The 27675-nt window shown below is 43.3% G+C and overlaps 1 long non-coding RNA gene and 1 other non-coding gene across 2 annotated transcripts; both read left to right on the top strand.

The window, feature by feature from the left end:
• The first annotated feature begins 1452 nt into the window (after positions 1–1452).
• Positions 1453–18095, top strand: LOC122447051. The gene is made up of 3 exons (XR_006271116.1): positions 1453–1583; positions 16485–16489; positions 18083–18095. It is a non-coding gene; the product is annotated as an uncharacterized LOC122447051 (long non-coding RNA).
• On the top strand, positions 13883–13964 carry TRNAR-CCU. Its single transcript has one exon. It is a non-coding gene; the product is annotated as a tRNA-Arg (tRNA).
• Positions 18096–27675: the final 9580 nt, after the last annotated feature.

Below are 27675 nucleotides of genomic sequence, written 5' to 3' on the forward strand. Positions count from 1 at the left end.
GAGTTGACTTGCTATATATATATTATCTTCCAACCTAAGTTCAAACTGGTTCCATGAAACAGTTCCTGTCTCATATTTGACATATCCTTCTCCTGCACAGAGTACCAACCATATGGAAGGTGTTCAATAATTGATTCTTTTTTTTTTTTTTTTGCTTATTGAAAGGAGAAAAGAAAGACAAAATGGCCAAAAGCTAGTGCCTTATCAGGTGATACTAAGTAAGAACACATTGTACATCAGACCAATTGGACGCTTCTTATTGCTGCTGTCTCAAATTGTCACAATCTTAGTGGCTGCAAAAACTCAACCCACTGTCTTACAGTGCTGGAGGAAGACGTCTCAGTGAACTAAAATCAAGGTGTCCGCAGAACTGTGCTCCTTCAGGAGGCTGAAACAGAAAAATCAGTCTTTTTTGTTCTTTGCTTTTTCCAGCTTTGCAGGCTGCCTACACTCCTTCGTGCATGGCCCCTTCTTATCTGTCTGACCTCTGCTTCTCTGCTCACGTCTCTGACTTTGATCTCCTGCCTCTCCCCTCCAAGGACCTCTGTGATGACGTCGGGACCACCTAGGTAATGCAGGGTTACTTCCTCATCTCAAGACCCTTTACTTAATCACATCTGCAAAGTCCCTTTCACCTGGAAGGCACCACGCCCCCAGGTTCTGTGGATGAGGACATCCTTGCGGGAGCATCCTTCTTTCTGCCACAGCAGTGATGATGAGCACTGGGGAGGGGCAGGGAAAAGACCATTTTTAATAAACGGTGCTCCTCTAGAGATGTGTGTAGTCCCTTACAGTCTGGGAACATCTGCTTTGTAAGCAGTCCTGGCAATTTTCAAGAGAAACAATTGGAAGCATTTCCAAGGTGTCTCCGCCATTCCCTTGCTGAGCGTATCTGAAGTGACAGCCACACCGACTTCATCCGAGTTTGAGAGTTTATCAGCATGCTGGCGCTCTCCTCGTCTCTTTTAGCCAAGTAATTTGTACCATTCAAAATGGAGCTATTGTTAAGGAAATGATTTAAAGATGATTCAGATGTTGATGGTATTTAGCACCTACTGAAGGGATTTGTCGAATTTTCTTTGCAATGTCGCATGGAAATATGTAAAAGCTCTCTTTTCAAAGGACCATAAAGACGGCCCTGGACATAAGGATGGTTTGACTTGGGATTCTTCGACTTTCCTATAGTGTGAAAGCCATACGCATGCAGTAAAAACTGTACTTCAAATTTTGAACTTTGATTTTCTCTCCAGCTGAAGGTATGCAGTTTAAGGCTCTTGGTGATGCTGGGGAGAGGTGGCAAGGCACAAGATCACAAGGGCAAACAACTGATGCACTAACCACCATCCTGGATCCTGATGACCCTGCGGCTTTTTACTTTCAATACTGTGTTCAATGGGCTTCTCAGGTGGCTCGGTGGTAAAGAATCCACCTGCCAATGCAGGAGATCCAGGAGATGTGGGTTTGATCCCTGGGTCAGGAAGATCTCCTGGAGAAGGAAATAGCAACCCACTCCAGTATTCTTGCCTGGGAAATTTTACGGACAGAGGAGCCGGGCATTCTGTAGTCCAAGGAGTCATAAAAGAGTGGGACTTGGCTAAGAGACTGAGCGCACACACACTGTTCAATACTTAACACAAGATACTCAGCACTTTGTTATAAAATAGCCATTGTCTTAGCCGGTTTTGCCTAACTATAGGCTAATGTAAATGTTTCGAGCATGTCTAAGGTAGACTGGGCTTAGCTATGACATTTGTAAGGTTAGGTATATTCAATGCATTTTTGACTTAAGACATTTTCAACTAACAATGAATTTATCAGGATGTAACCCCATCATAAGTGAAGGAAGATCTGTATATAAAAATGCCCCATGTGATTACGGCTGTAGAATCCAACTTTGCAGATGTTATTTTTGCCCTTGTAATTGTTCACACTGCACTGTCAGTTTGACAGACACTATAGATCTTTCAGAATTCCAGGGGGAAGGCCAGATAAGGATTTTCTCACTATGGAAAGCAGCCATCAGATGGTACTAACCTAGTCTGCACCAGGGGACATGGAAGCAAACAGAATGATATTCTTTGCAGAGGGTCCTTGAGATGAAGGGAGAGCAAAGTGATGAGCTGCACTCTGATTCTGAAGGGTCCCCAGGAGAAATTCCGGTGACTTTGTGGTCAATAACCATCCCTACTGGTGTTCATCTGAAAAGATGTGTAAGCAGGTCCTTACCACCCTGAGGGTATCCAAGACAGTAATGAGCCTGGAGTTCTGTATTGTAATGTAGAAATTGCTTCTCTGCATCGTGCTGGCTGGACTGAGGTTAATATGGAGGTGGGAGCTTCATCTCATGGCTGAATCTAACAGCCTGACTGGCTCCCCAAATAGGTTACCACAAAATCTTGTGGCTCTGTCTTTGGCTGCAGAAAGTGTGAATAATGGGATTCTATTTTCAAAAGCATCAGGCTTCAGTTATTTCCACGTGTGGTTAATCTCTGGCAGTGATACCTATGCTGATGAGTAATTTCCCAAATTTCAAATCCCTTCATAGAAGGGTATTTCTCAACTGGAACACCAGGAAGCAGGACTTAAGTTAGACTTAAGAGCTGACTGATGGGAAGGTTTATTAAATACTGAAACCCAGGAGATGGCAAAGTCTTTATTGAAGGTCTTTAATAACGGTTTAGGTATTGTCTTGCCTGAAGGCAGAGAGGATATTTATAATGTGCTGAATTTGCATATTATGGATTTCAGGAGAGCTTTGAGAGAGAGTCCTTAAGATACTCTTTGGGGAAAATAGGAAACGTTGAAAATATTGAAATTTTGAAAATTGAAAATATTGAAACTCTGTGTGCCTTCTCTTTCAATAGCTGGTCATAATTTAGAGATGAGCTACTCCACAACTCTTGTAGCTTAAAGAAATTGTGAGGGAAAAAAAGTCCTATTAAATCCACAGCTGAGAAATAGAGAAATTCATAAATTTCTCAAGGTCTCCACTCTATAGTAAGTCTTGGTTATGAAGTTCATCCTAGCTTAATGTTAAACAGGGGAATCCCAGGCTGATAAACATTTTCTTAATCTGTGCAGAGATTTGAACTTCTGGCTTGTGGAAAAGTTGAGGTCTGCACAAGAAGAATACAGTTGTTCCTCCATAGTGGAAAGGATGTGCATGACTAGGTAAGAATGTCAGGCCAACAGCAAGAAGCAAGGTGATTTTTTTTTTTTAATTGGAGGAAAATTGCTTTGCAATGTTATGTTAGTCTTTGCTGTACAACAACATGAATCAGTTATCAGTTCAGTTCAGTGCAGTCACTCAGGTGTGTCCAACTCTTTGCGACCCCATGGACTGCAGCACGCCAGGCCTCCCTGTCCATCACCATCTCCTGAAGTTTGCTCAAACTCATGTCCATCGAGTCGGTGATGCCATCCAACCATATCATCCTCTGTCGTCCCCTTCTCCTTCTGCCTTCAATCTTTCCCAGCATCAAGGTCTTATCCAATGAGTCAGTTCTTTGCATCAGGTGGCCAAAGTATTGGAGTTTCAGCTTCAGCATTAGACTTTCCGAAGAATATTCAGCACTGATTTCCTTTAGGATTGATTGGTTTGATCTCGGTGCAGTCTAAGGGACTCTAAAGAGTCTTCTCCAACACCACAGTTCAAAACCATCAATTCTTCAGTGCTCAACTTTCTTCATGATCCAATTCTCACATCCATACATGACTACTGGAAAGACCATAGCGTTGACTAGATGGACCTTTGTTGCAAAGTAATATCTCTGCTTTTTAATATACTGTCTGGATTGGTCATAGCTTTTCTTCCAAAGAGCAAGTAACTTTTAATTTCATGGCTGCAGTCACCATCTGCAGTGATTTTGGAGCCCAAGAAAATAAAGTCTATCACAGTTTCCACTGTTTTCCCATCTATTTGCCATGAAGTGATAGGACTGGATGCCATGATCTTAGTTTTTTGAATGTTGAGTTTTAAGTGTTGAATGTTGAGTTTTAAATGAATTATCTATTTATATTTGTATCTATCCCCTCCCTCTTGATTGAGGGGCTTCCCTGGTGATCCAGTGACTGAGACTCTGTGCTCCCAATGTGGGGGTCCCAGGTTCTACCCCGTGTTCTATCAGGGAACTAGAACCCTCATGCCACAACAAAGATCGAAGATCCCATGTGCGGCAACTAAGACCTGGCCCAGACAAAGAAATACATAAAAATAAACAGGTTTTAAAAAGAAGAAGCATGGGGATTGAACTTTAACTATGTTGGCTTATTGAGTATTATCCCAGAAGAAGGGAACAGACTCTCCCAAAGGAAAGGGTATCCATCGCTGACTATCTCTCTGTAACCGGAAGATTGCTCGGGCCTGGGGGCTTCCTTCCTTCCACGCCTCTCTGGGCCTTTCCTTTATTTGCACTAGTGGAATCGCTGCTTATCTTCAAGGACTTCACCTGCCAGGTCAGCAGAGATCCTTGGACTCGTGTGTGCCTTCTTCTCGAGTAGAGCCCATGCTTTAAGTCACAGGCCAGCTCCCCTTCTTGTTAATGACGGGAGTCAAACCAAAGAAACCACAGTGATGCTTGTGGATTGCACAAAGCTGAGAGTGGCTTCTACAGTGGACGGCTGTGTCAGGGGGCTCGCAGATGTGTAAATAGGTAAAAATATAGAGCAGAAATAGAAAGAAAAGGATAATGGCATTAAGTGTAATGTCTTATGATTCAACTTTTAAACATTGGGTAAGTAATACAGAAGTTACAGCTTATCCTGGGAGTGTAAAGCCTTAAGCATCAGAGAGGGAAATGGGTCTTATCTAATAAGGGCCTCCCCTCAAAAGAAGCTGATGAATTTCTCAGTGATGGGCAATAGTAGGCGACCACTGAACATTTGCTCAAAGAGTAAAGATCAAGTATAAACCATAGGTTTCCTAAGGCTCTTCAGCATTCTTTTTTTTTTCCTCTCCAGTGATACCTCATTGAATTTAACCAGCAAGTTTCTCAGTTGGCTTGGTCTTCCTTGAACCGACTGTGCTTTTGTCTGCTTCCATCTTAGAGACACACAGTTGTCACATGGCATTAGCTCTCTTTCTCCTTACTTCCTTGGTTATTAAATAAAGTGCCAGCCCAGCTCAGTCTTTTCCATAGCTTTACCCCTGGAAGACACTTTTTTCCCCAAGGAAAATTTTCCAGGTGTAATTCTATTACAATCTGACTATTCATGGTTTTCTTTAACATGCACACAATTCTATATTCACTTTAAACATGTGTGTGTGTGCTAACTTGCTCAATTGTGTCCAACTCTGTGACTCCATGGACCGTAGCCCAACAGGCTTCTCTGTCCATGGCATTTTCCAAGGAAGAATACTGGAGTGGGTTACCATTCCCTTCTCCTGGGAATCTTCCCATCTCAAGAATCAAACCTGTATCTCGTATATTTCCTGCATTGGCAGGAGGATTCTTTACCATTGAGCCACCTGGGAAGCTCCACTTTAAAGACAGATGATGCTAATAATTGCATTTAGTTTCTGAACTGTACTTCGGTATTCTATACTTGTTGATTGCAGCTTTGTATTGACTTCCTATGGTACACTCAATTTTGTGAGGACTGCAATGCCAAATAGTTTTATTTTGAGGAATATAAAATTAGCAGTATAATTAATGTTAACCATTTAATTTCCTCAAATTTTATTAATTCATACATTATTAATAAATTAAGTTCTGTGAAGTACCACAGTTTTGGGGAGAGGAGAGAAAAGGGTTCTAAATCAAATCCTATGTTTAATCCAATATTCTGACGCTTGATAGTCTGACCTAGTTTCTAGGAAAGTAGCCTCCAGTGGAAGCCATCTTTGCAAACAACAAAACTTGCCACAAATGTGCTAATTATAAAGGCATGTGTTGGTTTGTACAAATAATATATGGTAATCATTGTAGCCTTGGTTTGTAGACTGTTACTGGTGGGCTTGTAAATAAACAGAATGCATTTATACATGAGCTCTGTCCTGCAGGCTCAGAGTCTGTATCACTCAGTCAACAACATTTAGACATGAATAAATATTGACAACAGGAAGGGATTGTCTAGATATTTTCTAGGTTACTGCTGGGAATCTACGATGATCTGGGAACTGGGGCTTCTTTTGAAAAAACATCACTTGAAATATGAGGAAGAAAATCATGACTATGTGTACACAGACGCTTAAAAAGCAAAGAAGAAAGTGGAGAAAAATGAGAAGTGGTTTAGCAGCACATAAAAGCTGGGTGAGGAAGGTCCCCTGGAGGAGGGAATGGTAACCCACTCCGGTATTCTTGCCTGGGAAATCTCGTGGACAGAGGAGCCTGGTGGGCTACAGTCCATGGGGTTGGAAAAGAGTTGGACACGACTGAGCAACTAAACCACAGCAACAGCAAAACCCAAAGATCCTCTGGATGGATCATGGTAGATTTCCGAGTCCAGACTATCCCACGGCTTTAAGGCTCCCGTCTCAGCTGAATTTGGGTGGCTAGGTTTGTGTCAAACCCTCTAGGACTCACTAAGAGTGAAGATTTGTGCCAGTCACTCCGGGTATAGAGATAAAGGGGCGACTGTCATCATGGAGGATACAGCTAGCGATGGCCAGTCCAGCCCTCATCTCAGGTGCTGCAAGACGCATGAGCACAGAGGAGTCCAAAGTGAGGGGTGGAGTGTCCACCCCAACCTACGGAGCTCGCGGGGAGGGGCCAGCAGGGAAGACGGTGAGGGATGGGGAAGGCGAATGAGAGGAGCAGAGGTGTGAAGCAGGCGATGTCAGAGGAGGGATGCCCCCGGCGGGGCAAGAGCCAGAACAACCCAGGTGGGAGCAGAAGCATGGACGTGCGGGGACCTGCACGGCGTATGTGAACGGTGACGGGGCAGAATCAGGGCCGAGTGACAACCTGTGACTATGTCAAATGGCAGACTTGGGGTGGGGGGAGGGCGCGCGGGGAAGGAGGCGGTGGAACCAATACTGCTAATTAGCTGGCCTGCAAGAGGGAGGCTCTGTGGGTTACCCAGCTGGGAGACACAGCCCACAGCGCTCGTACCCCTGTCCACGGAGATGTAAACTCGGCACAGAAACCACACACATCATATGTTTGCATGTTCGTTTGCAGCAACGTAGGGATTTATCCACAGGGCGCCAAGCAACGGCCTGGGAGTCAAGTCTCAGGTTCACCGCCTCCGGGGCTCTTGGTTTTCATTTGTATACAGTTTTTAAAGGTTACTTTCCACATACAGTTATACAAAATATGAGCTATATTATCCATGTTGTATTATACACTATGCCCTTGAGCCCATCTTATACCTGATAGTTTGGACCTCCCCCTCCCCCATCCTATGTCACACCCCCACCCCCACCACAGCTGTTAATTCTCTGTATCTGTGAGTCTGATTCTTTTATGCTGTTACATAGTTTGCATTTTTGGAGTCCATATATAAATAATATCACACTGTGTCTTTCTCTGTCTTATTTCACTTAGCACAATGCCCTCTAGTTCTATCTACGTTGCTGCAAATGGCAAAATTCCATTCTTTTTTATGAACAGCATTTCATTATATATCCGGCTGGGATTGAGCTGGTAAAGAATCCACCTGCAATGCATGAGACCCCCAGTTCACTTCCTGGGTCAGGAAGATCCCCTGGAGAAGGGATAGGCTACCCACTCCAGTGTTCTTGGGCTTTCCTGGTGGCTCAGCTGCTAAAGATTCTGCCTGCGATGTGGGAGGCCTGGGATCAATCCCTAGGTTGGGAGGATCCCCTGGAGAAAGGGATATACATCATCTCCAGCGCTGTCTTTGCATGCTGACTTAGTGTCTGACATACAGACCTCCGAAAGGGATTCTCCGTGAAGCAAAAAGGAAGAGAGCGTTTCCGTAAAGAGGCAGAGGCTTAGCCAGTGTCAGATGCTCTCAGAGCTTCCAATAAAGAGAGCACGCGCAAAGCATCCAGGGGGTTACAGAGCAGAGGCTTGGCAAGTGGCGTGGCTGTGTTAAAGCATGCCAGTAGCCTGGATAGCTTGAGGAAGACAAACTGGAGGCAAGTCATTTAGGAGTCTTCTCTGTCAAAGGCTGGGGAATGCTGGGGTGTCGGAAGAGCATATGATCAGGAGAAGGGGTTCTGATGTTTGAAAGTGAGAGCAAGGCTTCTGAAGAGCTTAAAGATCTCTGCAAAGACACAGGGATATTGATGGAAACCGTCCAGCAGGCCTTTTAAGGTGGAGCTGGGTTCCTGGGGGCCTGGGCTGGGAGCCCCTGCCTCACACAGATGTGGGTGTCTGGTGGCTGGCCTGGCCTTAACTCAGGCCCTTCTCTGAGGCTTCCTCGGAGACCAATCACAAAAGCCTGTGGCCCGAGGGCCTCTCCTTTCTCTTCCTTTGGCTGTGACGCAGGATGGGAAAGTCAATAATATTCATTTTTTCCTTTTTTTTTGTCTATGCATAGACCTGGGTTTCCCAGGTGGTGTTAATGGTAAAGAACGTGTCTGACAATGCAGGAGACATAACAGATGTGGATTTGATACTGGGCTGGGAAGATGCCCTGGAGAAGAGATAGGCTACCCACCCCAGTGTTCTTGCCTGGAGAATCCCATGGACAGAGGAGCCTGGCGGGCTACAGTCCATGGGGTCACAAAGAATTAGACATGACGGAAGTGACTTAGCATGCACGCACACATACAACTAACATTTGAAAGACTTCATATTCTCTGTAGCATGGCTTTTCACCCATCATCCTTATTCGTCCTAAGATTTTTTGCCCCAACGTCTTTTGTGCTTTGTCTGAATTCAAGATGACTCATTGGAACTGTTTCCTCTGGGCTTGTCTCCTGGACTAGTCTGGAGCCCTACCTAATAACCCCAGCTGTCTTGTGAGCTGCCATATTGGTTTATCAATTCTGTTTCTGGATGTGTTTCCTCCTTAAGACTTGTAGAATTATCCGATCACGGAGTCTAGAGGAACCTTGTTTGGTTGGGTGAAGACCTTGACCTCCTGCCCAAGTGCTCCAGGCTGGCCCTGACAAGTAGTTGAAAACTCCTGGCGATGAGAAGCACATGTCTTCAGATGGCAGTTCATCCTGTTTTCAGATGACTCCAGTCCCTAGAAAGTTCTTCCTTCTATTGGACTAAGATCAACGTGTCTATAATTTTCACAAGGTGGTTTGATTTTTGGAGCAACGGGGAGAATTTAATCCTCCAATCTGACAACTCTAAGTGTTTGGAGACCCTGAGCATGTTACTCTAAACCTCTGCTTTCTTAGGCTAAGCCTCAATGCCTCCACATCAGGTTTTTCCAACTCTTCCTCAAATGTCGTTTCCTGCCTTTCACTGTCTTGGCTGTACTTCTCTTAAAGCCCTGGACACTGCTATAACTTCCTGAAAAGTGTGGGCATTGGCCATGCAACAAAGCCCTCCGGGGGTGGTTGACCAACCGCACCCAGAACCATCATCTCCATTTTCTGTAATTGGTGAAGATTGCTAGCAACTTCACTCATCAGGCGTCCTTTTCCCTGGAGGCTCCTCTCGCCAACCACAGCTTAGCCTTCTTTATTCTTACCCTGGTCTTGTCGTGATTGATTCCTTCATTCAGTACAAATGTACTGACGTTCTCTAAGTATCCTGACACGCAGAGTGCATGCCAAGTCGTTTCAGTCGTGTCTGACTCTTCTGCGACCCCCGTGGACTGTAACCCACCAGGCTCCTCTGTCCTTGGGGTTCTCCAGGCAAGAATGCTGGAGTGGGTTGCCATGCCCTCCTCCAGGGGATCTTCCCGACCGACCCAGGGATTGAACCTGGGTCTCTTGCATTGCAGGCAGACTCTTTACCATCTGAGCCACCAGGGACGCCTCAATACAAGGACAGAGCTGAGTAACTGTGCAGAGGCCACGTGGCTGCAAATATTGGCTCTGGTCCTGAAGGACAAGCGTTCTCACCCCTGGTCCAGAAAAATAGAGAGGAGTGAGGCGAAGAGGCCGTTCAGAGGAAAGCGGGCTGATGGAGCTGACTTGTGATCTTGGAGCCGGCTGTGTCGACACCTGGGGGAGGAACAGTCGAGGAAGGGAGAGAGAGCAAAGCTGAGAGGGGGGAAGTGGGAGGAGGCGGCCGTGCCGGTGTGGTCGGGCCTTCACCGGGGTGGGGGGTGAGGCAGGCGCGGGTTGTGAGCGGAGAGCCGAGCCCCTTCGGGGGCTGGTCCCAGAGGCGGGAGGTTGGGGCTGGGCTGGAGGCTCTTGCAGCGGGGATCTGGGGCTCAGGCCAGGGGACCAGCGTGGCGGAGGGGGAGACACGGCCAGATTGTGGATCTTATTTAGAGTCCGGTCAGCATGGCTTTTCTGATGACCTGAGTGTGGGTGAGGGAGAGAAGAGTGGGTGACAATACCATTAAAAAACAACAACAAACTGTCCTAGGAAATAACCTTAAACTGACAGAAAGGGGCAAGTGTGGTTCAAGGGATGCTTGCTCACATTTTACCCTGTTGGCTTCATTTCTCCTGGCCCTCTTGGTATGGGTCTCTAGTGTAATATGCATAATATAATTTGTGTGTTTGTGTATAAATATACATAATATACATAAGCTATTTCATTTGTGTCCTGAATCCCTGGAGCATAAGTTACTTTCATATGACTCTTTACTCCTAAATATATCAGTATATTTTCTAAGACTAGGGACATTCTCATAAATCAAAGAATTAATCTAACTTTTCCTGGTGGGGCCCACTGTACCACGTCCTTGCGAATCACTTGAGATGAAGGATGCATTGAGAAGTAGGAGGTACTCTTAGACGGCAGGAGGAAGCCAGCGGTTTAAGGTTTTTTTTTAACTTTTAATTTTATATTGGGGTATAACTAATTAGCAATATTGTGATAGTTTCAGGGGTACAGCAAAGGGACTCAATCATACATATAATGTATCCTTTCTCCCCCAAACTCCCCTCCCATCCAGGCTGCCCCCTAACACCGAGCAGACTTCCTTGTGCTGCACAGTAGATCCTTGCTGGCTGTCCAACTTAAGTATAGCCATGTGTACATGTCCATTTCAAACTCTCTAATTAGCCCTTTGGGGGGTTTAACTCTTGATGTGTGAAATTTGAATCATCTATTCCCACACTCCAGAAAATGTAAAATAGTTAACTGGACAAGCGTTCTGGGATTGTGGGAAAAATCTAGACCGACCCAGGGATGTTTTAAGGGACTGAGATCTGAGATGGTTTACCAAACAGTTCATTATGTCAGATTTTCTTCGGATCCTTTCTTCAGTTTGCTGTGTGTCCTGACTTTCAGATTATTACATTGGATGATAATACACGTTACCTCTCAAGTGTGTTGGTATTTATTATTGATTTTTACTTTTGGTAGCTGTTGTGCACTTATTTTGGAAGAATTATGCAATCTAAGGGATCTTTCTATCTTTAAGATTCCTACTTTTTGAATAACGCACGTCAATTAAAGCATTCTTAAAGGTGACAATAAGATGATAAAGTGATCAAAAATGCGAAATTATTTGAAAAATCTTTAAAGGAGAGAAGAAGATAAGCCTTAAATGTGATTCGCTCAGTGACACCTGACGACTAGGCACTCTGTCAGCCTCAGGGACTGCTTCAGTCTTATCTAAGGAGTACGCAACTAACCTCAAAATTAGAAGGCTTCCTGTTACTGCGTTCTACCAGACCACGCAGAACTTGGCTTCCTAAAACTTTCAGTTGAACAGCTGGGAAAAGTGAGGCAGGCTTGTTGAGTTGGTTAATCCATTTCAGAGGACATAAAAGAATTTTATCATTGATTATGGAGAATAAGGACCAGGGGTAAGATTCAATACATGCACACTTACAACCAATTACTTGTAGGTTTTAATTTAATTTGGTTCATTGCTTGAAGCCAAACTTTGTCCCAAACTAACGGACAGATTCTCCACTTGCGAAACTTTTAATTACTTAGGAGTTCTTTTGGAAGAGAATCAAGTTCATGTTTTGCCTCTCATCATAATCCTTGGATAAAGGCAGGCAGGATCCTTTTGAGAGATGAAGCTTTTGAAGGAAAATGCATATATAATTGGTTGTGTGGTTTGGAAGAGGAGGAAAGAGATTTGAAATTGGTGGGCCTCATTTAAGGTTTAAAATGTGAGTTTTAATCAAGCACAGATCTTAAAGCATAAGGGTCACTGCCAGTGATTCGTTGTAAGGTAATTTAGACTATATTTCAAGTGTGTTACATTATCTCTCAAGTTCCTAGCTTTGGCCAGATTTAATGTAACAATGCAGGGGAAAGTATCAATTGAAACATGATACATACTGCAAAGATGTTCTTTTCTTTGTATAAAAATTGAAACGACATGCTGACCTATCCTGATTTTAATTGCCTGTTTTCCCACTGAAATAAATAGAATACTTTCATAAAGTAATTATTTTATATAATGAGTTATTATCTCCAGATCAGAAACTGAGTCATCTTTTGTGAATCGACTAAGATACAATCATATCCTTTCACGAGCCCACAATGCCATACACAAAGGATGACCTATTCATAGTTAGTGTCATTTCAAGATTTATCTTCAAATAGTTGATTCATAAGGCTTAGGACATCATCTGGTCAATTGGTTTCATTTAATAAACATGCATTGACTACTTGCATTTCCACATCCCGTGCTTGATGAGGATGATGAGAGCTTTGCCTAAAGTGAATCCTGCAAGCCAGAGCAGAGGGTCTCAACTGGGGGTGGTTGTTCAGGGTCAGGGGGCATTTGGCGCTGTCTAGACATTTTTGATTGTCAGGTCTAGGGTAAGTGTCTAGTGAGTAACAGTCAGGGATACCGCGAAAGGTCTCCTAATGGGCTGGACCATCTCCCCCCACAAAGGATTAACAAGTACAAAATGGAAACAGTGCCAAGATTGAGAAATCCTGGTCTAGAAGAGGCAAAACATGAACAGTTACAACTCAGTCAGCTCCAAGATGGAGCTATTGCTTTTAACATGCCTTCACAGCTTAGAGGAGGCAGCATTTGATCTTGGCAATGGTGGATTCGATCCCTGGGTCATGAAGATCCCCTGGAGAAGGAAATGGCTACCCACTCCAGTATTCTTGTCTGGAGAATTCCTTGGACAGAAAAGCCTGGTAGGCTGGAGTCCATGGGGTTGCAAAGAGTTGGACACCACCAAGCCATTAACACACACATAGTGGGTACAGGTGTGGTTATAAGCGAGACTTCCTGAACAAAGTATCTTTTTAGTCTCGGCTTACATGCTGAGTAGAAACTCCCTTGACAGGTGAGGAGAGCTGGGTCTTCTAGTGGAGGAAGCTTCATATGCAGTCACAAAATCTAGAGACTAGGGAGGTGATTAGGTCATGAGAGCAAAGTCCTCATGAATGGGATTCATGTTCTTATATAAGAGACCCAGAGAAGTCTCCCTGCGCACCGGTGTGCGAGGACACATGAAGAAGACAGGCATCTATGGACAAGGAAGCTGGTCCTCAGCAGACACTGAGTCTGCCAGGACGTTGGTCCCAGACTTCCAGTCTCCAGAACTGTAGGCAGCTTGTAAACAAGCGTCTCAGTCCACGGTGTCCTGTGGTAGCAGCCTGGATAGACTCAGGCAGTTGGAATCCACCTAGGAGGCCCTCTCATTAGTGACAGAGGTGTTGTGCTGAAGATGACAGACGTCAGCTTGCCTAGAGCCCACTGAGCTGGGTGATGTGCAGGGCACTGGCCATCTCCAAGAGGGCAGGGCTGAGGGCGGTGGGGGGTGGGGGCGGGTGGGATGGCAGGGTCTAGGGAGAGTGGAGGCGTGCTGCCCTTTATAGGGAGACGTGCTGCCCTTTATAGGGAGACGTGCCTGAAAATGGAGAGAGAGCTAGAGGGGAAACAGCAATGCTTAAAGCTGGAATTGTGTGATGAGCTGGCTTAGTGGTTAAGGCGATGGACTCCTAATCCATTGTGCCATGCACGTGTGGGTTCGAATCCCATCCTCATCTGTTCGCTGAGTTCAGTTGCACATGAATTTGAGCAAACTCCAGGAGATGGTGGGGGACAGAGGAGCCTGGTGGGCTCCAGTCCATGGGGTGGCAAAGAGGTGGGATGACTTAACCTCAACAAAGCTGGAATTGATGTGGGCAGGCTTACCTGCTGCGTGTGCAAGGCCAGTGATGCTATCTCCTCTGATTTCTTTTCATAGTTGATGTTGCTATTTTTGAGATTATAATTGTTAATTAAGACTGGATTGAACCATCTACCTCTGCTAGACATAATACGGAGAGCCTGAAAGGATGTAGGCTTGATTGAAAACATTCAACATTTCAGTTCCGATGCAACAAAAGGAACATTCCTTTTGGATTAGATGAACCTCGGGTGGAAAAGCAGGTCATCCTCAGAGACAGGCATTTGAGAAGTATGGGTGCAGTTTGTTTTTCATAGAGGGGACAAAGACAAAAGCTGTGAATTGCGCAGCAGGAGGCAAGATGGAGGGGACTTTTTCTTAAAGGTTGTTGCTGGTTTTAACAACAGAGTGAACAGAATGAAAAGCAGGAACCCAGCCCAGAGAGGAACTTCCTGCTTAGCCGGTGGAAAGCTTTTAATTATAAATGTTTGGTTGGATGTGGGAATGCTCTGATCAGAGTTTCTGCTGAAGCATCTTTATCTAAAATGAGAGAAATGGTGGCAGTGAGGGTCTTTCAATAGGAGCCGCGCTCAACTGTCCAGAAGAATCCGATGGCTTTCTGTAATACAGTGATTTGTTACCCATCCTGTGATGTTATGCTTATTTTGTTCATTGCATTTCTGTTAATGTCCTTCCACTGACTTCCTAGATTCTAGCTACGTAGTACCATGTTCTCCTTTTCCCAGTAATGCCTCATACCTAACAGCAGGCATGGAGGTGCTGGGTACGTAACAGGCAGCCAGAAATGGTTTGAAATTGAGCTGAAACATACACACTGGAATCCAGGAAAAAAGAAGGGAGAAGCCATCCAGATATGATAAAATGAATGCACACATCTGGTATTTTTACTGGCTTAATTTAATTAAAAGCCTATAAAGCAAGCATCTATGGACTGTTTCAAATCTACTGTCATTAAATGCTTCCAGAACATTGGTGTTCATTTATTGGGTGCCTTTTAAATACTCTGAAGGAAATAAATCCAGGCTTTAGGAGTGGACTCCACAACAGCAGATCTAAGGAGTAACTTTTGCCTTGTACACAAGCTCTCCTTGGCTGGTTCATCTGTAACATGGGCAAAGCACAACCTGCTTCATAGGGATGATGCAAAATGTAAATCAAAGTGAACACCTGTGCTCTTTCTAGAAGGAGGAATCAGGTTGCTTATTTTGTAAAGTATTACATAAAACACTTTTCAGAGTGTTTACATCTTGATGTAGTAGAGTAGCGGTCCCCAACCTTTCTGGGCTCAGGGACCTACTTTGTGGAAGACAATTTTTCCATGGGCCAAGGAGTGGGAATGGTTTTGGGCTGATTCAAGTGCATCACCTTTATTCTGCCCATTTTATTTCTTTTATTATTACATCAGCTCCACCTCAGATCATCAGGCATTAGATCCTGGAAGCTGCAAAGTCCTGCTAAAGGGATCGTGGCAATTCATCACCCTCCTCAGTTAGAAAATAACTGTTTCCAAAAGTCACCTATGGTAATATGCTAAAGATGACTATTTAGATATATTGATATAGTAACTTTATTATATTTGGTTCTCTTTAGAATCAAGTCAAACCATTTGAAGTTATATTTATAGGTCAAAAAGTTGAGCATTGGCATCTTCACCTGGTTCAAACGAACAGAGCTACCTTCATCTAAAAAATACATTTCAAATTGTCACCTAAAAATAGAAATATTGGGTTTGTGTATACTGCTGTGAGCCATTGGCCTGAAAAGCCTGCTTTCAACATGGAGGTAGGTATTTTTCCTATTTCTTTGAAAGGCTTGACCAAAACAATGTTAAATTATTGTGTAATCCCTCCATAAACTGGGAAGTGATGGCAAGACTTTTTTTTTGAGTCAAAGTTAGATCAGATGAACGTATTTTAAAATACACAAGGCTACAGGCACTGTTTAGTAAAGCTCATCAAAACCTACAGTGAAGTTTGCTCGGAAGTTAGAAATGGCTTTTAGACTGCCTGTTTAGAAAAACCTCAAAAAAGCCTTATCTTAGGAGACACTGTCTCCTTTGAGAAGTACTATTATCTTTTCTTCATTAAGTAGAACAAATCAAGTTCCAAATGCCATATTGAAGTCACTGTGTTTTTGTTGTCTTTTTTATTACAAGAAGAAAAGGGTCCTAGTCTTTCTCTTTGCCTTTGAGTGTTTTATGGAGGAAGTCAGGCATTATTTTGTTTATAATTAAAGACCATGTACTAAAGCACAATTTGAATAAGCAACTTTAATTAATCAAGGAACAAACCCCACAACCTTCTACACCCATGTTTCAGTCTCTGAGAATGAGAGAAAAGGGCTTTCTCCTTCCCTCCTCCTCTGAGGTTAGAAGCAGGTCAGGTCAGTAATTGGAGCTGGCTAGTCATCAGCTGGTTTGACCTGCTAGACTAGAATTTTCTTTACTACGGTAAAGTGTAATCAGAAAACCAGATGTATCTCCATCCTGAGAGGGAAGAGTAATGAAAAGCAGGCAGTTCATTTATTTTTTTCCAAGCCTTTCAGATCTTCATTCAGCCATTTGGGGCTTGACTTTGCAGTGGACTGGACTATAGTGGGAGGCTTCATTTTATTGCATCACAAGTCCGGAGATGGAGAAATTGAAATTCAAATGATTGTGATGTCTCAAATCTTCCGGTTCCCTCAAACGTTGATAGCTGCTATTATGTGCTTTTTGCCTGAAAACAAGTGAGATTTCAAATAAGACTGTGAGGCTACAGTGATACGCTTGGGTTGATAAGAGCATCTCCCGAGGTCCCTATAGATGATGTCTCAGTGATTGGGGATGGGGAACCTTGCCCTTTTGAGTTTGAACAAGCATATTCAAAAGAACTCTTCTTTCCATGACAAACTACTTAATTTTATATTCGTCTCTGTACAATGATTTATCCTAGTTTTATCCTAAAGTTTTCCATTCACTTCCCAGTGTCATTCCTCATTAAAATTCATCTATGTATCCTAGTTTTCATAAAAGAGGTAATCTAAGAGTTAATTTTTTAAATCAATTTTTCATAGACACTGTTGTATGTCATGCCATTGGAATGTTTTTTCTTTTTTTTTTTTTTTTTTAACATAAACAGGTTTGGACTATTTTCCAAACATTAGCTATTCAAAAGCTCTCCCTCAAAGAATGAGAAGACTATTTATTGGAAGCATAAATGAAGAAAGAAAAGACTTCAATTTATGAAGCCATTAGTCTTCAGGGAGACATTTTAAAGACTGCAATTAAGGAGAATGCCTCACCACAAACTGCTGGAGAGACTCTCCCTTCAACTTCTGAAGAGCTTCGTCACTCGGGGTGAAAGGGTCAGTCCCAGGTTTTACCTCTAAGTCATTTCCAACGAAGCTGGGTCAGAAAACCATCTGAAGAAATCAAGATGCCTAAGTAGTCTCCACATATGAGTCGAAACTGGAATTTGGCCTAGGATACAGAAGAGGAATCTGGGGCTCTTTAGTTTCTGATTGTAATTTAGTGGAGGTGTTGAAGGAAGGAAGTGAAGCCTGGTGGAATTGACTCTTTCATGTGGCTTGGATATGCTTTAAAGAATTGGTTGGGGGCGGGGAGGGAGAGGATAGAAGAGATGCAAGCAAGAGATCTGGAGAAGTAGCGGCCGAAGCGTGTGTCCTCCACGTGGTCTCACTCAGATGTCGCAGATACTCAGTTATTGGAACACGGGAAGCACAGTGGATGAGTCTGTTTATAGATCAAGGAGATATCCACTGATGGCTTCCCTGGTGGCTCAGTGGTACAGAATCTGCCTGCCAATGCAGGAGATGAGGGTTTGGTCCTTGGGTCGGGAAGATCCCCTGGAGAAGGAAATGGCAACCCACTCCAATATTCTTGCCTGGAGAATCCCATGGACAGAGGAGCCTGGCGGGCTGGTGTACGGGGTAACCAAGAATGGGACATGACTGAGCAACTAAACAACAACAAAGATACCCACTTAGTTATTGGAATACTGGAGCCACAGCGCACGGGTATTACTTGTAAGACAGGAGGCTCTTTAACTCTCCGACTCAGTCTTTCTTCTGTATCAGGAGTGGACCTGGCACAAGACGTTGGAAGAGGGGGATAGGGCACCCCAACCTTTTTGTTCTGTTGAATATATATATATATATATTTTAAGTGTAGTTGACTTATAATGTTATATTAGTTTCAGGTGTATAACCAAGTGATTCAGTTACACATATTTTTTCATGTTCTTTTTCCATGATGCGTTATTACAGTGTATTGAATACGGTTCCCTGTGCTGCACAGTAGGCGCTTGTATACCTAGTCCATATATAGTGGAGTGTGGCTATTGAACAAATACCCTTTTCTGGCTTGTCAGAAGTACCTTAAGGAAATAAAGGCACAAGGAAGTAATAAGACAGCAGTGAAAAAAGCCAAAACATTGAGATGAGCGCCCGGGCACAAGTCTCACTTTCCATCTATCTTTTCTAGGCTCTTCCCCAGTGATGAGTCGTGGCTTTTCTTGAATTGGCCCTGGGAAGGATGATCATCACATGATGTGTGTCTCTAACCAGCTGAGCAACTGTGTCCTTCCTCACAGAGGGTCCTCCCTCTCCTCTCTCTCAACGTGAGCTCCTAAGGCTTCCTACTTCTCTGCATCTTTCTCATCCCATCAAAAAGATGCCCGTTGGGGGCACCATTCCGTCCAGTGCCCGCTTCCTAAGACAACCGCTAAGACCTGAAACTGATTCCAGCTGATGCGATACAAGTCAGATCCCTGGTTCAAATCCAACCCGAAAAGACTCAGAGAGGGCTTCTGAAGCCTCTGTCAAAAACGGGGTGAAAACTGCACGGAAACCTCTTTGCTTCTGCAGTTCAGTCCTGCAGACGTCTGACTTGAGCCTCTATAATGTCAATCTCACATAGAATTAAATGCTTTTACATGCCGGTGGGGACACATCTCCCTTCTTAATGTTCTCTTTTATCCCATTAACGAAAGCCCATTTTTTACAAGCACATGAAAAGCATGAGTAAGTCATATAAAAGTTTTAACCTAAAAATGAGTATTCCATTTAATATAAGTACCGTGCACTAACCGATTGCGCCACTGGAGCTTCTCCATTTAATATAGAACTGAGGCCTCAAAAGATGGAAGATGTAGAATTGGATACTAAAAACTGAGAAAATACTCTCTGCCTCTTAGAGAAACACAAGCTGCTGAATCATGTTGGGTTAAACCTCAGCAGGTCTATCAGATTTGCCTGTTTAAAAATGTTTCAAGGGGACTTCCCTGGTGGGCCACAGGTAAAGAGTTCTGCCAATGCAGGGTATGCAGGTTTGATCCCTGGTCTGAGAAGTCCCCACGTGTTTCCGGGCAACTAAGCCCATTTGCCACAACTACTGAGGCTACATGCCCCAAGAAGGACCCAGGACAGCTGAAAGAAAATAACTAAAAAAGAAAATGTTTCATGTATCTTAAAAATGAATACTTATCTTTACTACAAATACATGGTAATTTCAGTCTGAGTACACATAATATTCTCCTTAAGGATGTAAACTCATTTTTGTTTGTTCTTAATTCTGTATCAGTGTGTAGGTTTAAAACCAGTAATATCTTTGGGAAATGATTATTAGAAACTGAAAGGATGACCAAGTAAGGTATAAAGATAGAGGGAAAACCCACAATTCGATATTATAATAGTATGTGACTGAATCTTAATTTCATGAGAATTAAAGCTTATGAAAAGATGTTTTAATATCTTATCTACAGGAAAAACTGACACAGTTCTTTGTCTTAATACTTAACGTTTAGTAACTAAAAGAATAAACTTTTTGAGCAAAGTACATAAATATAAAATTCTCCTTTTAAATCCTGTGTATGGAAGAGCAAAGACAAGTCACAGTCAAATTAGAGTACTATTTCCTTTTAGGGGAGTGGATTTGGAAGTTGCTTTTTCTAACTGGAAATGTAGATTTTTTTTACTTTCATTTTCCCTCTAGAATAGTACTGGGGAATTGTTTTGACTTTACTTATGAATCAACATAAAAATGCTGATGAGTCAGAAGAAATAGTGCTTGTCTCATTAGCATTTGAACACAATTATTTTTAACAAAGTTATATAATCTTATATCTATAATTACATATTATATAATTTAGTGTTCTTAAAATAGAAGGGTATCGTCACTGTCAGAAGAGAAGGTATACCCAAACTAAATGATAATTGGTTCCAATGTATGCAAAATAAGCATGGAAACCTAAAAGAAAATCATTATAAATAAATTGAAGAAGGCATTGTTGCCTATTTAATAGTTTAGGAACTCTGAGGAAACAAACTGATCCTATTGAAGTTCTCCTTAGAAAGTGAAGTGAAATCCACTCAGTCGTGTCCGACTCTTTGCGACCCCAGGGACTACACATTCCATGGAATTCTCCAGGCCAGAATACTGGAGTGGGCAGCCTTTCCCTTCTCTAGGGCATCTTCCCAACCCAGGGATGGAACCCAGGACTCCTGCATTGCAGGCAGATTCTATACCAGCTGAGTCACAAGGGAAGCCCTCTCCTTAGAAAGAAGACACTACAGATTTATTTACTTAGCTGTTGTATGTTTTATAGCTGTTAATACCTCGCTGAGTCAGGTGATGTAACATTTTTAATCATATTCCAACTGACCTCTGTCTCCATCCTCTCATCCCATCATCACCCACTCCTCAGAATGGCCTCTGAGGAACCCACAGGAGGGAGAATTTGGGAAGGGCTGACTCAGGTAACACTGAGGCTGCTCCCGGGGCTCTGATCCTGGGTCGGGTCTAGGGGACCCCGTGGAAGGGCAGGCTGGCTATTTGTTACTGAAGCAACAAGCTGATCAGTTCACTTTACCAACCTCAGTGTGCGATGTAGCTTAACAAATCATCAGTGGGAAAGCCTGTGTAAATATCGTTGACTGGGTTGTCACATGTTTGCACTTGGATTTACTGAAGCACAGACTTGGAAAGCATGACCTGGATTTGTCATAAATCTTGGGTTTATAGGAGTGGGTAAGGCCAATATTTTTAATCTATCTCTTTTTGGCTCAGAGCTACTACTCGGTTCAGTATTGAATCCTATTTTAATGTTTCAAGGTGTCAACGTTTGGTTTTGCTGAGCAGGTAGGTATATGGAAATTATCCAAGGGAAGTGAGGATACAAATGAATGAGCTGAAAATAGTCAATATATCATGTGTGTCTTTGTGGGTAGAATCTGAAGTTTTTTAAACAAAGCCTCAAAACTCATCCATGCAAATAAGTACTGTCCTTCAAATACCTTCCTTAAGATTTAGAATTTGTCTAATGATATTACTCACGTCTTCTTGGGAATTGCTCTCAGAGTCAGTTTATGAGCCGAATAACAATCCATCTATTTCTTTGCAAATGGCACCTATTTCAACCAGAGTAGCATTCCATAGCTCCATTACTCACCCTCCTCACCACACTTGGCTCTGAATAGTCATTGTCTTTTTTTTTCTGTCTCCTTTCAGAAATAAAGTGTGAAAATTGTCCACCGTTGACAATATTCCAAAAAAAAAAGACAGGAAAAGATTGAGAAGAAATTCCAAACATGGAAATACTTCTGAGTGAAGACCGCATCGCAGTCATGATCACAAGCCGCCTACAGGCCAGGAGCCGGGGAACGGGTTCCCAAACACTCAGAGGGGAGAACTCCAGAGGGGTGAAGGGTCCTGTTGCGATCTAAACCAGTGCCTAGGAACCTGGCAATGGCCAGCCGTCAGACCCCAGCTCAGGAGTGCAGGGTAGGTGATGCCAACATGGATGCCATGATTGGAGACGGCCCAGCCCCTCAGCTGGTATGAACAAGACATGTGCTGGCAGAAACTGTGGTTTGAGCTGCTAGTTCAGCCTGTGACACTACCTAATGCTTAAGTGCTGGGCTAGACCCACCTCCACGGAACCCTCCAGAAGGCCGTCCTGCAGGGAGACAGTCTCCAACTTTCCCTTCTGAATATTAGCTCTGCCCGAAGCGTCCACAATGGAGGGGACGGCATGGGGTTCTGTTATTGCTTAGTCGCTAAATCATGTCTCCCTCTTTTGTGACCCCATGGACTGTAGTCTGCCAGGATCCTCTGTCCATGGGTGTTTCTAGGCAAGAATACTGGAGTGGGTAGCCATTCCCTTCTCCAGGAGATCTTCCCAGACCAGAGACTGAACCCCCTTTTAATGTCTTCTGAATTAAAAGTAGGCAGATTCTTTATTACTGAGCCCCCAGAAAAGCCCCAGCATGGACTTATCTTAGTCATTAGATTAAAGATCACATCCTGGCTCTAACTATCTAACTATCCAACTCTGTGGGCTTGAATAAGTCACTTACTTGCTTGAGTCCCAGGGCCTTAATCTGTGATACCGCCAGACAGTCTAGAATTTTCCACTCCTATGAAGCAGTGTTATGCGCTCTGTACGACTGAGTACTTAAGGGTTCTTCATAACGTTTATTTCAAAAGCTCACATAAGGAGGGGAAAAACAAACTCTGAACTTAGGCACAGCATCTCAAACATCATTTACCTAAACAGTAAACATCTAGAACATGAGATCAACCTAGATTCAGTTCAATTCACTTCAGTTCAGTCGCTCAGTCGTGTCTGACTCTTTGCGACCCCATGAACCGCAGCGCGCCAGCCCTCCCTGTCCATCACCAACTCCCGGAGTTTGCTCAAACTCATGCCCATCGAGTCAGTGATGCCATCCAGCCATCTCATCCTCTGTCGTCCCCTTCTCCTCCTGCCCCCCATCCCTCCCAGCGTCAGGGTCTTTCCCAATGAGTCAACTCTTCGCATGAGGTGGTGAAAGTATTGGAGTTTCAGCTTCAGCATCAATCCTTCCAATGAACACCCAGACTGATCTCCTCAACCTAGATTAGAAAAACAATATTAGAGCAAGTTTACTGCGGATGTATTGTGGTAGCAATTTTAAATTTCATAGCTTGCTTTCATTTCCGTTCTGAATAAAGGGATTATGAGATGGAGGTTTAGGTGACTGCTGTTGCCGTTCAGCCGCTCAGTCGTGTCCCACTCTCTGTGACCCCGTGGACGGCAGCACGCCAGGCCTCCCTGTCCATCACCATCTCCTGGAGCTCACTCAGACTCATGTCCATCGAGTCAGTGATGCCGTCCAACCATCTCATCCCCTTCTCCTCCTGCCTTCTATCTTTCCCACCCTCAAGGACTTTTCCAATGAGTTGGCTCTTCGCATCAGGTGGCTAAAGTATTGGAGATTCAGCTTCAGCATCAGTCCTTCCGATGAATATCCAGGACTGATCTCCTTTAGGATGGACTGGTTGGATCTCCTTGCAGTCCAAGGGACTCTCAAGAGTCTTCTCCAACACATAGTTGGGACAAAATTGAGTCCTGAAAGCTCACAGTGGTCTAAATGGGTTACAGGCATGCCTCACGTATGGATACTCGGGGCAGAAATGCTTTCTCTTCAAAGTTTCAGTCTTAAGCCTTTTATGGAGTTCGCATTGTCGGCGGCCACACGTCATGTAGACGGGGGCTTCCTTTCTGAAATATGCCTGGACTGCACACCCTGACATGCTTGTAAACTAAAGACAGGAACGGCGCTGCAGAAATAATGACTTCATGCCCGGCATCCGCGTCCTATTTCCACTGTTTAACCTCACACACATTGTTCTCATTTCCACTCTTCACAAGACATTTGTTCTTTTCACTGTTCTGTACTTTAAGTGGATGAGGTTCATCTGGTTTGCTGATGTTATGAAATATGGAATTCTCATATTAATGGTCCTAAAATCATATGGGAATACTTTGCGTCGTGTCTTTGCCACGATGCAGCACCACCTGTACCGTACAGAATGAGTTAACATGATATTAAATTACCGCTTCTGGTGTCACTCGTGTTTCTTATTTTCTGAGGACCTTTGTCCTCCTGTGGGTGAAAATGCAACTATTCATGGTCATCCTCGGCGAGCTTATGCAGAGTTTGACCTTTTTACATAAAACTATGTGGATCAGCGTCTTTGAGGCTTCAGAGGAGGGATGTTGAAAAGCGGTATCAGAGGATGTTAAATTATTTTGTTTGATCAATCTAGTCAGGTTTCTTTTAAACCCATTGATATATTTTCACAGGAAATTATCTAAGCCTTTTCAAATAGTGTCGGGGGACTTTTCTAGCATATTAACTTTGCCTAAGATAATGTGGGTCAGGGACCCTCTAAGTGAAAGCAAGCAGCTTATCTTGGTTAAATTATTTTAACCAACTGTAAGCTAGTATCCTTCAAGATAACCACACCTTCATCTAAAAACTAAATGGTAATTGCCCTTATCTTTCTTATTAAAACCTTAATAGAAAAAAAAAATAAAACCTTAATAGTTAGTAAAACATGCAGAGGCCAGGGCACTAGTTCTTAAACTTGAGTGTACACCCATGCCCGTGCAGGGCTGACTGAGACACACCAGCGTGTCCTGTGTTGGAGCTTGATTCAGTGGAAGGGGGTTAGGGCCAAGGCTTTCCATTTCTAACAAGTTCCCAGGTGGTGTTGATGCTGTGGACTGGGGATCATCCCTGAAAGCCCCTGGGAGAACGTGGAAAAGAGAGAGAGAGACCAAAGGGCAGCCTGATCATAGCTCTGAGGGTCACTTCTATGTGCTTTTTCTTTAAGACTTTTTTTTTTTAAATGTGGACCATTTTTAGTCTTTTTTATTGAATTTGTTGCCACATTGCTTCTGTTTCATGTTTGGTTTTTTGGCCAGGAGGCACGTGGGCTCTTAGCTCCCAGTCAGGGATCAAACCTGCACCGCCTGCTTTGGAGGGGCAAAGTCTTAACCGCTGGATCGCCAGGGATGGCCCTCACTTCTACTCTTGATGTAACTTAAAATACAACTGATGATTCAAAAATGCCAGAACCTGGACTCGAATCTAAATCAGAACTTGAGGATTCAGATCTGAAAGCTAAATAAGCCCTTGAGAATAGACTTCTATTTCTTTCCCAGTCATTCATACTCATGGTCCCCGAGCAGAGAATCCTCCCAAACCACAGACTCTCAGTACTGGAAAAAGACAGAGCCACCATCTTAGCAAACCTAATCAGAGCCAACAACTGCTTCAGAGGAAAGAATACAGCTTGGGATCCACACACAAGGCTTTGAATCTTGACTCCTGTGCTGAATTTCTTAAGTCTTCTGGCCTTAAGGGACATATCGCACCCACTTTCCCTTAGAAAAGGAGGGAATAACTTTCTCCTTTAAATGTTTGGTATCAAGATCTAACTAAGCCAAGTGTAGGTGTGCAAAATGACCACTGTGGCTTCCCTGGTGGCTTAGATGGTGAAGAATCTGCTTGCAATGCAGGACACCCAGGTTCGATCCCTGGGTCGGGGAAGATCCCCTGGAGAAGGGATTGGCAACCCACTCTAATGTTCTTGCCTGGAGAATCCCATGGGCAGAGGAGGCTGGTGGTCTACAGTTCATAGTGTCCTGAAAAGTTGGACATGACTAAGCAACCGATATTTCACTTCAAAGCAATCTGTGCAACTTCTGAGCCTGTAGAATGGAGTTTTAAACTAGATTAAATACATTTCCGTGTATGGAGTAAAGTGTTTCTATTGAACAACAGAGTCTGAGGGACTGAATCTCACATGGATATGCTGTTAGTGTCCCTTGAAGAGAAGAATGGATTCATGGACATCACCAGATGGTCAATACTGAAATCAGATTGGTTATATTCTTTGCAGCCAAAGATGGAGAAGCTCTATACAGTAAGCAAAAACAAGACCGGGAGCTGACTGTGGCTCAGATCTTTAACTCCTTATTGCCAAATTCAGACTTAAATTGAAGAAAGTGGGGAAAACCACTAGACCATTCAGGTATGACCTAAATAAAATCCTTTACAACTATACAGTGGAAGTGACAAATAGATTCAAGAGATTAGATCTGATAGACAGTGCCTGAAGAGCTATGGACAAAGGTTAGTGACATTGTACAGGAGGCGGTGATCAAGACCATCCCCAAGAAAGAGAAATGCAAAAAGGCAAAATGGCTGTCTGAGAAGGCCTTACAAATAGCCGAGAAAAGAAGAGAAGCTAAAGGCAAAGGAGAAAAGGAAAGATATATCCATTTGAATGCAGAGTTCCAAAGAATAGCAAGGAGAGAAAAGAAAGCCTTCAATGATCAATGCAAAGAAATAGAGGAAAACAATAGAATGGGAAAGTCTAGAGATCTCTTCAAGAAAATTAGAGATACTAAGGGAACATTTCATGCAAAGATGGGCGCAGTAAAGGACAGAAATGGTATGGACCTACAGAAGCAGAAGATATTAAGAAGTGGCAAGACTACACAGAAGAGCTATACAAAAAAAGATATTCATGACCCAGATAGTCACGATGGTGTGATCACTCACCTAGAGCCAGACATCCTAGAATGTGAAGTCAAGTGGGCCTTAGGGAGCTTCACTAAGAACAAAGCCAGTGGAGGTGATGGAATTCCAGTTGAGCTATTTCAAATCCTAAAAGATGATGCTCTGAAAGTGCTGTGTTCAATATGCCAGCAAATTTGGAAAACTCAGCAGTGGCCACAGGACTGGAAAAGGTCAGTTTTCATTCCAATCCCAAAGAAAGGCAATGCCAAAGAATGTTCAAACTCAAAGGTACCACACAATTGCACTCATCTCACACGCTAATAAAGTAATGCTCAAAATTCTCCAAGCCAGGCTTCAGCAATATGTGAACTGTGAACTTCTAGATGTTCAAGTTGGTTTTAGAAAAGGCAGAGGAACCAGAGATCAAATTGTCAACATCCGCTGGATCATCAAAAAAGCAAGAGAGTTCCAGAAAAACATCTATTTCTTTTTATTGACTGTGTCAAAGCCTTTGGCTGTGTGGATCACAACAAACTCTGGAAAATTCTTCAAGATATGGCAATATCTTGACCTGGCTCTTAAGAAATCTGTATGCAGGTCAGGAAGCAACAGTCAGAACTTGACATGGAACAATAGACTGGTTCCAAATTGGGAAAGGAGTACATCAAGGCTGTATATTGTCACCCTGCTTATTTAACTTATATGCAGAGTATATCATGAGGAACACTGGGCTGGAAGAAGCACAAGCTGGAATCAAGATTGCTGGAAGAAATATCAATAACCTCAGAGATGCAGATGACAACACCCTTATGGCAGAAAGCGAAGAAGAACTAAAGAGCCTCTTGATGAAAATGAAAGAGGAGAGTGAAAAAGTTGGCTTAAAACTCAACATTCAGAAAACTAAGATCATGGCATCTGGTCCTATCACTTCATGGCAAATAGATGGGGAAACAGTGGAAACAGTGAAAGACTTTATTTTTTGGGGGGCTCCAAAATCACTGCAGATGGCAAATGCAGCCTTGAAATTAAAAGACTCCTTGGAAGAAAAGATATGATCAACCTAGACAGCTTGTTAAGAAGCAGAGACATTACTTTGCCAACAAAAGTCCATCTAGTCAAAGCTATGGTTTTTCAAGTAGCCATGTATAGATGTGAGAGTTGGGCTACAAAGAAAGCTGAGTGCCAAAAAATTGATGCCTCTGAACTGTGGTGTT

The sequence above is a fragment of the Cervus canadensis genome, chromosome 9 (genome assembly GCF_019320065.1).
Source record: "Cervus canadensis isolate Bull #8, Minnesota chromosome 9, ASM1932006v1, whole genome shotgun sequence".
NCBI lineage: Eukaryota > Metazoa > Chordata > Mammalia > Artiodactyla > Cervidae > Cervus > Cervus canadensis.